This window comes from Falco peregrinus, chromosome 7 (assembly GCF_023634155.1).
Source record: "Falco peregrinus isolate bFalPer1 chromosome 7, bFalPer1.pri, whole genome shotgun sequence".
In the NCBI taxonomy this organism is placed as follows: domain Eukaryota; kingdom Metazoa; phylum Chordata; class Aves; order Falconiformes; family Falconidae; genus Falco; species Falco peregrinus.
Window position 1 is genome coordinate 35,348,074 of NC_073727.1, and position 13,585 is coordinate 35,361,658.

General features: G+C 37.8%; 1 protein-coding gene across 1 annotated transcript in view; it reads left to right on the top strand.

The window, feature by feature from the left end:
• Positions 1-13,585, top strand: part of LAMA2 (laminin subunit alpha 2) — a 377,166-nt gene that overhangs the window by 73,802 nt on the left and 289,779 nt on the right.

Consider the following 13,585-nt stretch of genomic DNA (forward strand, 5'->3'; position numbering starts at 1 on the left):
TCAGCCACCCGCCCGAGGTAAATTACATGCCGTTCCTGCTGCCAGAGGTGTTCATCTGTAAACTGGCTTGGATGAGTTTCTGAAAAAAGTGTGCTTAAGCACACGAGAGCGTGCCAGTGCAGCGTCTGCAGACAGGCAGTTAGTTGAACTGTTGGACTTGTGCCAAAGGATGGCCAAATGTGGGCTTAAAGCATCTAGAGATCTAGCAGTTGCATTTTTTAAGAGAAATTTGGTAAGTGACCAACAATGGGTCTGTGACTTTGTGTATTAACAACTATATGAATAAATAAATAGAGGGGGAAAATACATGTGGCGCCTCAGTTGGCCTGTAACCGTGTGCAGGTACAAAAAGGGAACAACCTCCCCCTCCCCCTGGCTTTCCCGCAGGAGTTTGTCCCCATCTCTTTTGTGTGGTTGTTACAGATTATGTGGCCATATGGTGAATTGTCCTTATCAGATGCTCGATTTTTCATCAGGTGCATGTGTAATTCCAATTTGCTGTGCAGCCAGATGATTTCCACAGTTGACAAAAATATGACACAAATGTGTGGATGCGGACAGAAGGGGAATCTGGTGTTTTCAGTGGCAGGACACACTCGACATTGATTTAAGGCAGCTGGGAAACTATGTGCTAACTTGAGTAGAAATATGAAATATGCAAAATAAAAGATCACTAAGAGAGAACGCTGCCACTTTGCTTTTCCTCAGTTAAGTAAAATATAACTGATCTTGATATAAAGCTGAACATTTTGTTTGTGGTGGATATAGATGCATAATGAAGGAGAGTCTTGGAAACCATGGAATAAAACAGTAATTGTCAAATAAAGTCTTGCCAAGCAGGGAAATAACATAGTTTGAAACAAGATATTTTGAAAAATAATTTCATCTTTGGTCAGTAAGTAATTACTCAAGCTTCTCATTCTGAGAAGAAACAGAAAGAAAAGTTTGCCCTCTAATTCTGTATCCTTTCTGATGACAACAGAACGTCTGTTTAGGAGATTATACTGGTGATTTCAGAATTTAAAAAAAAAAAAAAGAAGAAAAAAAGGAGGAATGTAATTCCAACTGTGTGATCTCGATAAAAGGGATGAATTGATGGTTTCTCATACAGTCAAACAACTGTTTTATGTCATATTTATAAAAAATACATAATTAAAAATATGCCATAAACTGAAAAATTTTATGTGAATCTGGAAGGGTTTTTTTGTTGTTGTTGGTTTTGGTTTTTGGGTTTCTTTTTAAATCTAAGCCTTTTTGAATATTTCCTCTTCATGTTCTTTTTTTTTTTTTCTGTTTTCTCTGCCAGCTGTTAATATTGGTGGGAAGGGACCACTGAAATCTCCCCTTTTGAGATACAAAGCCATAATATGATCTGCACATAATTAGTTTATTAGAATAGACTATTATTAGAATATTGTGGTTTTAGCTGTGACTTTGTCTAGCCGAGTCTTAAAAACAGCCTAGGACAGAGACTTCACAGCCATTCTAGAAATCTGTTCCATTACTCACCAAGAGCAGTTTTTCTTGGTCTCCAATCTGAACATCTGAAGTTGAAATCTGGCTGTTGCCCCTTCCTATGTTCTTGCATCTTAGCATATTCGCAGCTCCTTGTTTACCTCGGACTTTTGTTTTCCTGACATTTTCTGTTAAAGACTTCTTTCTTCTTTCTTATTCAAGGAAGGATCCAGCTCTTCCAGCCTTAACGCAAATGTCTGTCTTTCACATCATTCAAACTGTAAGAAGATCGCATTTGGTTCAAATAAATACCACATATGCTAATAAACTGTGATCTTAGGCTGGGTTTGAATCCAGAGCGTTTACCAAATATGCTGGTCTGTACTGTTTTTAACAACCCTGTTTTCAAATTAATACTATAATTTATTATTAACTACATTTAATATATATTTAATAGATAAATAATATATATTTAATATAACCATATCTATATTTAACTATATAAGTGTTAACTATATATTTTATGTAACTAATGTTTAATACAAATACTATTTTGTTCTCCATAAATGGACACAACATAGCATTCTAATTATGTATTGATGAAGCTTTTGAAATTCCCAGTCTGAAGTTCATTTTGAGCAGCTTCTGTGTAGGTTCTGAAACCAGTTACATCACAGGGTTTTGTTCAGTGCATTTCTCTAACTCATTATCTAATAGTGCTTTATTATGTCATCTGCACTTTGGCATTATTTTGGGTTTTATTTCCATTCTTTACATGTCCATATACATGAAATAAAGAGCATCAGAGAACGTCTTTAAGTAGAAGGTGGTGGGATTTACCACTTTGCTGAAAAAAATTACCTCATGAGGAGGAAAAAATTTCTTTAGTCATGTAACATCCCGGGATTTTTTTACCACAGCTGCACAAATGCTTATGTCAGCAAAATGTACAGAGCCATGTAATAAGAGTATAAACAAAGACTGGGAAGTCAGCAGAACACTGCTGACTAGCTGAGACCATTATAAGAATGCTGACTAATTATGCCCTAGGTGTGTGTGTTGCAGAAGCAGAGAAAACTTGCAGAAGTAAATGGTAGGAAGAATGGGGATAGTAGTTATACCAGGGAGTTCTGATCATATGAAGAAACAATTCTGTGTGTCTCTGACTTTGTCTGACTTCATCTGATTTCTGGTAGCTGGTTTGTCTGACTTCATCTGATTTTTGACGCCAAGAGGCAAGGAATTCAGACCTTGCCTTGGAATTTTATGAATTTTGAACAAAGCCGAGTTAAGACATAGCTCCTAAATTCTGGCCCATACTGTCTAAATTTTGAGCCATTTTTCCAACTTAAACGTACCCTTCATGAGACTTTATCAAAATGGAAAATTGTCGAAATGCATTATTTTCTCCACATTTCTGTTTTAGCTGAATTCTGTTTCAATTGCATGTGCTTCAGGTCCCTGGAACAACTGTATGTCCATATATACACAAATTGAATTCCATGTGGTACTCATGATTAAAGTGACTTTACACAAAGGTGTTTACATATTTTAAAGCAGCTTCTCACAGAGATCTTTGTTTCTCTGTCATGTAAGAGTTTAGGAAGGGCACCAGCACCTACACATTCTTAGTGGGTTCAGGTTAGCATCTAGGATTAAATAAAAATCTGGTACACGGTGTTGCTGCTTAGCTGTGGTGAGTAAGCTCTGAGTCATCAGCATTGTGTTCTGTTGATCTATCAGTACTTTGCTTCTGTTACCAGATACTTGGAGTTACTAAGTTTATCTGATTGACTGTTGTGTAAGTGACTGATGCTTTCCCCATCACGAACAGAGCATAAGTCATATCAAAATATATTGTGGAACTATGTATGTAGATTTAAGTTGGTTCTGTGCTGTATAGTGAAAAGAGACATTATGTCTTTGGTACTTAACAGAGAAGAGGTGTGAAAGAATGCAGAACTGTGCAAGACCTGCTACTGGTTTTCTTGCTGTCTTAATTTAGCACAGTTTTTACTGAAATTTTCTAGTCTTTCTTTCTGCTTTCAGCACCGTGATGTCTTAAGTGTCTATTAGACATTAACTGCTGGTGTGGGAATTTCCCCACAAAGGGTGTTCAAGGGAATTGCAAAATACCTAATAAATCAATCTGTAGATCTTAAAGTTCTTTTACAAAGGGAATTGGAATCAGTATTTCTTTCCAGTGATAAGGCTGAGGACACAGAGAGAGCATTTCCTATGTTTAAAAAGAAAAGGAGGATCTTGTCAGATTCCAATCATTAAGTTTAAAAGAATGCTTCATGAGAAGTATGGCCTCAAGTTGCGCCAGGGGAGGTTTTGATCAGATTTTAGGAAAACTTTCTTCACTGAAAGGGTGGTCAAGCATTGGAACAGGCTGCCCAGGGAGGTGGTGGAATCACCATCTCTGGAAGCGTTTAAAAAACGTGTAGATGTGGTGCTTAGGGACATGGTTTAGTGGTGGACTTGGCAGTCCTGGATTAATGATTTGACTTGATGATCTCAAAGGTCTTTTCCAACCTAAATGATTCTATGATTTTATCTTGGGTAGTCTACCCTCATTTATGTGTGTGTGGATTATGTATGTCCTTGCTGTCCCCTAACCAAATATGTAGTGTGTATCTAGAATAACAGGTACCCGTTGACCTCCCTATATATCCTGTGTCAAAAAAAGAAAGGTAAATTTTTTCTCTGTCAAAAGTACTAAGAAATATATTTAGATATTGCCACATTAGGAAAAAAGTACATGTGTAAATTTATTTAATTTTTTTAACTCTAAAGTTTTTTTTCCAACACAATTTCCATATTTTTTTATAAAGCAGGACAGGTATTATCTCCGTTGTACAGGCGTGGAAAAAGAGGTTTAATGTGGGTCTTGCAATAAAGCAGTGGTAGAGTTGAAGCAGAACTTTGATATTTTGCCTTCCGGACATTATTGTGATTGATTCATATGTGTATACTTTGTGACAGAGGAATTTTTAAAGGCTATTTCTATTTCTTTTAACTGAAACCCCACAAAAGTGACAGAAACTGAAGGAAGCACATCCCTTTCTTTATGGAAAGCCCCATGAAAGAAACATGTGGGTTTTGGGTTTTGGTTTTTTTTTTTGTTTACAAGTACAGTGCGCTAATGGAAAAGAAGTGTGATGGTCTTAAAAGCAGGCTTGTAGTAAAAATGGAAATGAAAAAAAAACAAACAAAAAATGAAGAAACAGTAAGAAAAATGTATGCAAAAGTTTTAAAGTTGCATTGCCAATACCTTGTGTTATCTACAGAATGTAGGTGTGAGTTTCTCCAATTAAATCCAATGGATCTTTTTAACTTTCAGCAACACCCTGCAGATTCCCTACCCTCAAAGCCTCTTTCTCTAGTTATTGGCAATTCAGAGGTTTATCTTATAGATTTTTGGTTGATATATATGCTCTATATTTCTTCATAAATGCATATTCCCATTTTCATAAATGGTTCCACTTACAAAATTTTCCTTTCTCTTCCTATATGTGAGGACTCTGGTAAACAGGTATTTAATTTTATACTTGTATGCCTGTGCTCTATCAGTGTATTGTTCATGGGAAGGCCTTCTGGTCATTTGGATGTCAGTTTTTAGAACCAAGAAGACTGACAGCATAGCAGTTTGTAGCATTAAAAAAGAAAAGAAAAAAAAAAAGAGTGAATTGCAATGTTGAAAATAATTTTGATAATGGTGTATAGCCTGGTAAGAACTGAATAAAAACTTAGGGAAATGGTTCTTGAGACCTAGATTAGGTCCTAAGACTAGACTAGGCAGAGTAAATTGTTCTTAGACTGCTCCAGTTTTACTCCCTATTCTGTGGCAGAGCAGTTCTCTCTCTCTGCCCTTGGGCACTGGAACCCCAGTAGGAGTGGCACCTGTGGGGAGTGAAGAAGGCGGCTTCTGTGGCCAGGACCTGAGCCCCACTTGCACAGAACAGGATGTAGGGACAGTCAGGGGCAGATTATAATCCTTGTTTTAAGATTTTCAGAACATACTGCTAGGGGTTTGTTGTATGGTTGCCAGCTTCTTCATTAACACTGTTTTAGATGTTCCTTTATCCATAGTCTCATAAATTTAGCAATCATCTAAAGTCAGAACATGTAAGATAAATTGTGAGGGTATGTAGTGTACACAATCAATATTATGAATTGTAACATGTGAATGTCAATGCCCTTCCTTGTGTACTCCAGGGAGAATGTAGATAGAAGTAATATGAGCAAACTTCCTGTGCCTTTCTCTTGAGCAAGGAATCTTTTATTGGAGAGTAACTGTCCTAAACAGCAAACACCTATGGGGTTTTTTTGTTGGTTTGGTTTTAAAGATGGACCTTTCAGTTGTCTCTGATTGTGGACTTTGTCACCTGGGAGTTACTGCAGGTTTGACTTGGGTGTAGTGAGCTCAGAATGTTGGGATATCCAAACTGAGACATGAACAGCATGTACCTGTAGCCTCCATGACAGCAGCCTTTGCATGAACGTGTCCATCTTGAACATACCTGCGTAAGCAGTACCCAGAACTCACCTTAAAGTTGATAATGCCAGTGACAAAATAATATTCCATTCAGGAGGGAGTGCAGCCAGCAGGAGCACTTGTCTTTTCAATCCTACCTTGACATACAGAGTTGGAAGCATTCACAAAACCACCAAGTGTGCAAACTCGAGGGTGGTACTGCATATATGATCAACAAGAGGGCAGTATGAAAGTTAGTCTTTTGAAAAAGGACAAATAATGTTTCATGGAATAATCACGATGTATGTTACTTCTTCTGCAATTAAAAGCAAATATTTCTATGAATATTTAGCTCTCGCGACACCTAGAAAAGCAGAATCAATATACTGGCATAATGGCATGTAATCACCTTGTGCTTGAACAAGTGAACTTCTATTTGTGTAGCATCACAGGAAGTGGTTATTTTTGATGCTTGAATGCAAAACTGGCTAGACGAAGCAGGAAGGAAATGAGAACAAGATTAATGCTAAAAATTTAAGTGTTCTAAATAAAAGGCCATAGGGGTGCCAGAGGAGATGGAGCCATGCTTTTAACATTGGCTTTTTCATACCAAGTCCCCCTGAGGTTCAGCCTCATGCAAGACTCTTGAGAGTTTTGTCACTCTGTGAGAGCTACACTATTTATCCAGCAGATTACTCTATTAGGTTTCTTTCAGATGAGAGCATAAGAACTCAAGTTTAGTCTATATTTAGAGATTATAATTCCATGTGGCACAGTAAAAGATTGCTTGCTCGTGCTCTCCTGCTTGCTTGAGGTCAACTGTATGATAAAAAGAGTCAGTAGAATCCAATTAAAATAGGGAAGAAGGATTAAACTACTGATAGACTAAAAGAACAGAAAAAGCTAAGACGATGAAATATTAATATATTACATGTTTTAGTCAAGCCTTGGAGCAAGATGGATGAGGTATGAGTACCCCACAAAAATCAACAGAAAATGAAATTCCTCTACATGGCAGCAGGGGTACTTTTGTTTGATCTCAGCTGCATTGACAGTACAATCGAACCATTATTTAAGGAAGGATGAAGTCCAGAAATATCATTTTACAGAGAGAAACTATTACCACAGAAAACCTGTCTACCAATCCATGTTCACTATGTTACTCAAATACTGAATATATGACAGGTGGACATGCAGGTGAGCAGAAATCTGTGAGGAATATTTGTGAGTAGTTCTAATTTGAGTTGAGTAGTTGGCTGAATATGACCGAAGGGGTTCTTTTATAATATGAAGAATTAATTGAAATCTGTATTTCTGTTATCTTTCAAATAAGTGGATAGCTTCTCTGTTTCTAATGAAAGAAAATTTCCTTTTACAGGGTATTAAACTGATCTCTACTGTCTTATAAATTCAATAGTCCAGCATATGAGCTTTAATTTTTTTCAACAAATGGATAAAACCTCAAAAACAAGGGCACTTTTAGGCAGGGCTGTAAGATTTATAGGGTGGAAAATACGGTGCTGCTCCCTGCTGTGATACAGAGTCCCCATGGTTCCTACTGGTGTGCTGATAGCTGCTTGAGAACTGTAGTAAATTCCAAGTGGCTTTGTCCTAGTCTAAGAGCAGTTGAATGCACTGTAAAGATGCCAAACTGTTGATATATTTGTAGTAGAAAAATAGTTATATTCTATGCTAGTTAATGTTGAATGGAATTGTCTGCAGCCCTAGAAGTGATCATAGTTCTAAGAAAAAGACACTAGGCAGATTTAAGGATCGAAGTTTGAAGTTTACAAAGGCATAGAATACATTAAAATGACTACTTTCTACTATATATATACTACTAGATTATAACAGGTTCCCTGTTTAATACAAGCATGGGAAACTTATTTAAGTGCAGATTAAAATAAATATATACTTGCAGTATTAATTTTCCCCTTTAACAACACTTTCTAATAGTCATATCATTGTGGAAAAGGTCCCGTTTTGAAAAGATTTCCAGACATGAGTATTTCAGACCAAATTAATTTGTATATTTTTTGCAGAATCTTCCTTGAACTCGTTTGTGTAACATCTCAAAGAAATCAGACTAATTAACAGTTATATTTAGTGTTAGATTGCATGAAGGTTCAAAGACAATATTTGTATTACTAGTTTATCTTAGAAGAAGGAAGAGACTTGGCACTGTTTGCTAACTCTTAGGAATTTCAGCCTGTGGAGTTACGATCGCCGTGTCAAAGAAGTTCTCTCAGACTGAGAATTAGGCGTGGGAATTTAAGCAGAGGATACACTGTATTCCTGCATAAGAAAAGCTGAGATGTGTTTGTAGATATAACTCCATACCTTACTTTCAAAAAGGTAGTTTTGAGGTAGCTAGTTAGGGAAATAACTAGAGAAGGATGGCTGTCTCCAGTAGAACATATAAACAAGATTTTAAAATGAAAACTTCCAAGTGGAGAGAAGGATGTAGCTTCAGGCTTCTTGTTCATTTCTGATTCTGCAATGGCCATTGCACAGTTGGAAGCCTTTTCCACAGAAAATTACCCTGAAGAAAATTCTCAGACTATCCCACTGTCCATGTAGAAATTATACTAGATCTACCTTGCAATTATTTTTTTTTTTGACATTGGAGTGATGGATTCCGTCGTCCTTCACAGAAGGAGACTTTTTTTTCTTGCTGGGGTATGAGGAGAAGATTACAGTCTTTGTGTTCTTAGCAACCAGAGTTTATTATGTGTTCCCACACAAATCTATTGTGTAAAACTTTCCCCTCATCTTTCCTCACTTTGGGAGCAGTCTTTGACTTGTTTCTTAGAGGTTTTCTTTGTTCCCCAACTTTTTGCCTCTTATTGCTCGTGTGCTTATTCCTGTTTTGTTTTCAGCCCCTGAAATCCCTCTGTGCTCTGCTGCTACCGCTTCACCTACTGCCGTTCTAGCTCTGTGCCCTGATGCAAGGGGTGCAGTGCATCTCCCAGTGTCACCCCCACACATGCTTGGTTTGTCCTGTGTTCTCAGCTTCCTGCTTTCCAGTGTCAGGTGTTGTGGGTTTCAAAAGCAGATGAGCCACCATGACTGGCATTCTCTTCATCACCCTTTCCTCTGAATTTAGGGTTCACCGAATCTCTAAATGTGATACATCTGCTGAGTGTTCTTTTATCCTTTTCCCTTATAAAAGGGTCTCTCTCTCTCTTTTCTTCCTTGCAGGAATTGCCTGTTTTTACCTTTTCTGTCTTGGCAAAGACTTGGCAATGTGTCTATTGCCCTGTTCTCTTTATCCTTAAAAAGAAGCTCAGCCTGCCCTATCTCATGTACCAACTCTCTCCCCCCCCCCCCCCCCCCCCCCCAAGTTCTGTATAAAAGGAGTGCTGCATTTCATTGCTGCCTATCTGCAAAATTGTTTCCTGCCTATTTTAGGCCTCAGTACCTATTCAAAATTCTTCCCTTCTTCCAAATTTTCACTAATCAAGAAATCATTCTCTTAAATTCTGTGTCTCTTTAGTAACTAGGCTCCATGGGTAGTCAAGCGTATCACTGTTACCTGGAAAGCATTATTATGTGCCTTTATCAGCCAGCAACATTGGGTGTGGATTTATACAGTTAAAGGCAGTTAAACCTGTCACTCTACTTGTCACAACACTCTCCAAGCTAGCCAGCTGCAACAAGGTCTTTTACCATCTCATACCAACATACGCTTCATGCCAGTCCCTCGGCTGCTCCCTCTTCCTTGGCTGCCCAAGCTCTTCACAGAGCCAGCCACAGCTGCACCTTATCTACATTGGTCAACCCACTGCCCCAAAGCCAGCCCACAGCTGTATATTATAAATGATAATTAACACAGCTTCATTCCTCTACACTTCCCCCTTTTTTCTTTTTCTTTTTAACATTTCATACCTTATTTTTTTAACAATCATTACGACCTTTTTACAAATAAATTTTTCATACAGCCCTCTGTAATTCCTCTACGTCTACCAACCCATCTAGCTCTAAGTTTTGTGCATCGCCTTCCCTTGCTCTTCCCCAGGCCAGTAAATGATTCCACTAAAGTTTTAGAATTAGTTTTAAATATTACAGTCAGTTATAGTACTTACAGGTTTGCCTGTAAATGTTAGCAACTTGCTAAGTCTACAGAGTCCTTATATTTCAAATATATTTTTTGTATGGGAGTTGATCAGCTATGTCTTGTAAATACTATTGCTAAAAGCCTCATTGTATAATGTGGAACTGTGTGCTTCAGTGGATAGTTCATGCAGAATTAAAAAGTACAGAAGTTAAGGTTTCTGTGAACTGAGCGGTCTCTCACCTAGGATGACTGAAAGCAATTTGTTACTCAGAAAAAAGCTGCATAAAAAGCTGTTGCTATACACAAATGTGGGGGACCTGAAAACTTTTTTTGGCATTTTCCTAACTTTCCAAACAGTGAGGCCAACTAAAGAAAAACCCAAGAGGTGTATATTTACTTTTGATTTCTGAAAAACAAATTGTTTGTTCTCCAGCTGAGAGTCCATTGCTAAAACCTTTAATCATGCAAATAAATGTCAAACTAGTGACAAGAGTACCACTGAAGCTCATTAAAATCCTATTGGAAGACCTGAAGAATTCCTTTCCTTGATGTATCATCCCATACATTTTTAAAGCAACATGCAGGGATTCATCTGTATGCAGTTCTGACTGATTTTAATGGAATGTAAAGATGTGACATCTGTGACAGCTCTGAGTCCACTTTTATAAAGAAGAAAAGGAGGGTTTCGACTAATACAGATAGGCACAGCTTTACCAGAGAGGTATTAAGGGATGCCGATATAATTTAATTTTCATGAATGATAAAGTAAATATGTGTAGGGATGTTCAAGCTGGCTTATATTCTAAGCCAGATGTCTTTGGCAGTTACAAGCAGAAACTGTATACCAGGTTGCACATTTTGTCTCTAATTCTAAACCATGGTACATTGTCACTGGTTTGCTGACAGCCATCTGCTCAGACCTCATTTGATCTTCCCATTCAGTCACCGTTCAAGTGAGGGGACAAAATATATGTAAGGGAGGGAAATTATTGGGCTGTTTTTCTCATGGGGAAAATAAATATTGTTTAAATACTTTTTTCTCACAAGATATATATTAAAAGATACTGAAATCATACACATTCTTTTCATGAAGCAGAAAGAATTCGATACATACTACTGTGACTACAAGTACAGATGTGCTGCCTATTGTATTTGTATATCTGTGTATCTTTTATATATAATTTATAGAAATACACTATTAACAGCACTTATAAATACAGGTATTTAGTAGCACTTTTGTAGCAAAGTCTGGTGAACAAATGTATGTAACAGACAACTATTTCAATGTACCAGAAAAATAGTATACTGTAAAATTGACACAAAATACTCAAAATATTCTTTCATGATCTTATATGTAACTGAAGAGTTTGTTGACTAAATGTATAGAAACACCAATCTATATTACTACACAAATATAGAATTTAATTTTTAAGTTTATTAATCATATTTTGGCAATATTTCTCAGTTATACAGCTAATACACACCTCAGAACACTGACTGCATGGAAATTAAATAGATAACTTTCCATAGAATAGGACTGGTTATGAGTCTGAGTTGTAAAAAATGTTTTGCATTCTGCTTCAATACTGTAATCAGTGGTGATCTTGATCTTGCTAATTGTGCTTTACATGCATTGAAATTGAACAGATCAAAGTTGTAAGTCCTTATATTATCCAAGGAGAGCAACTTAGCTCTCTTTTTAATAGGGTGTTATGTAGCTTGGGTTTAAGTAACACATAAGTATAAAATGGTAAATGTAAACGGTGCATGTAGCTAAAATGTTGGTTTTAAGACCACCATGGATTTCTGGCGGGGAAGTTGTGCTTAGCCAGTCTGATAGCCTTCTGTGATGAGGTGGCTGGCTTGGTGGATGAGGGGAGAAGAGCAGATGTTATTTATCTTAGCTTTATTAAGGTTTGTGATGTCTCCATAACATCCTCATTTTTCAATGAACTGCAAGGCAGACTGAAAACCGAATGGATAGGCTCAGACAGTGTGGTCAGTGGCACAAAGTCCGTCTGGAGGCAGGTCACTAGTGATCTACCCCAGGGGTCAATACTGTATAACACGATCATTAATGACCTTGATGATGGGGCAGAGTGCACTCTCAGCAAGTTTGCAGGCAATACAAAATTTTACAGAGTGGATGATAGGCCAGAGGGTCATGCTGCCATCCAGATGGACATTGTCAGGCTGGAGAAGTGGACTAACAAGAACCTCATGAAGTTCAGCAAAGGGAAGTGCAAAGTCCTGGGGAGGAACAGTCCCATGCACTAGTACAGACTGGGGCCACATGTCTGGAAAGCAGCTTTGCAGAGAAGGCTCTGGGTGTCCTGGTGTTGAGCAAGCTGAGCATGAGCCAGCAATGTGGCAAAAAAGGCAAACCGGCTGCATTAGTTAGAGTGTCACCAGCAGGCTGAGGGAGGTGATCATTCCCTGTCTGCTCAGCAGTGATGAGAGCTGTGTCCGGTTCTGGGCTCCTCAGTACAAGACAGACATTGACATGTTGGAGTAAGTCCAGGAAATGTCTGGGAAGATGATTAAGGACTTGGAGCATCTATCCTACAAGTAGAGGCTGAGAAGTCTGGGGTTGCTTAGCTTTGAGAAGTCTCAGAGAGATTTTATTAGTGTGCATGTCAAGGGGTGATAGAGAAGACAGCCAAACTTTTCCCAGTGGTATCCAGTGACAGGACAAGAGGTAACAGGGACAAATCGCTCTACAGCAAAATCCTTTTAAACATAAGAAAACACTTTTTTTACCGTGAGGGTGGTCAAACAGTGGAATGTGCTGCTCAGTGAGGCTGTGGATTCTGCATCCTTGGAGCTACTGAAAATTGAGCTGCATGGTCCTGGACAGCCTGCTCTAGTGACCCTACTTGAGCAGCAATTTGGGCTAGATAAGAGGTCCCTTCCAATCTCAATGATACTTTAATTAACTTCAGATAATTAAAGAACTCTGCATAGAAATTGTGAATCTATGGTCTCACATTTTACCAGAATAAGTTAAAACTTTTAGAATCCTTATCAGTATGTGTTTGTAAAGCATTACAGCAGAATAGGAAAGCATAAATCAGTTCAGACAATGAGAATTGAACTTAATGTTTATTGAAGCTCATCAGTTGAGAGACACATACTTTATTTTAATCTGAATCCTGAGAGTAAAAGTAAGTACATGGAAACTCTTACATATGGTAAGATCATTTTTTCCATTTGCTCTTTGGTTTCATAATGTCAAACTCTCAGTTTGGATTTTTTTGTCAGTGTAGATGATGCTGAATAGATGGATGACTTCTATTAGCCCTCATAACATGTCTTTTGTTGCCTCTTGTAGAGAACACAGCAAACATCTCAGTCTTTTTGTTTAAGTTGACAGCGTTGGATACTCAAGGGCACCATAACTAATTCTGGCTCTGCAGTGTGTTTTCAATGGACATTCATTTAAAAATTATTGCAAAAATAGTCATATACTTCATATTCTTTAGTGTTCAAGACAATGTATAGCAGGGGTTTCTTTGTGTAAAACAATAGCTTTGTCAAGACCAAAGTCAGCAGTAAATTGCATCTAGAGGCTGCAGTTTTCCCAGGCTCTATTC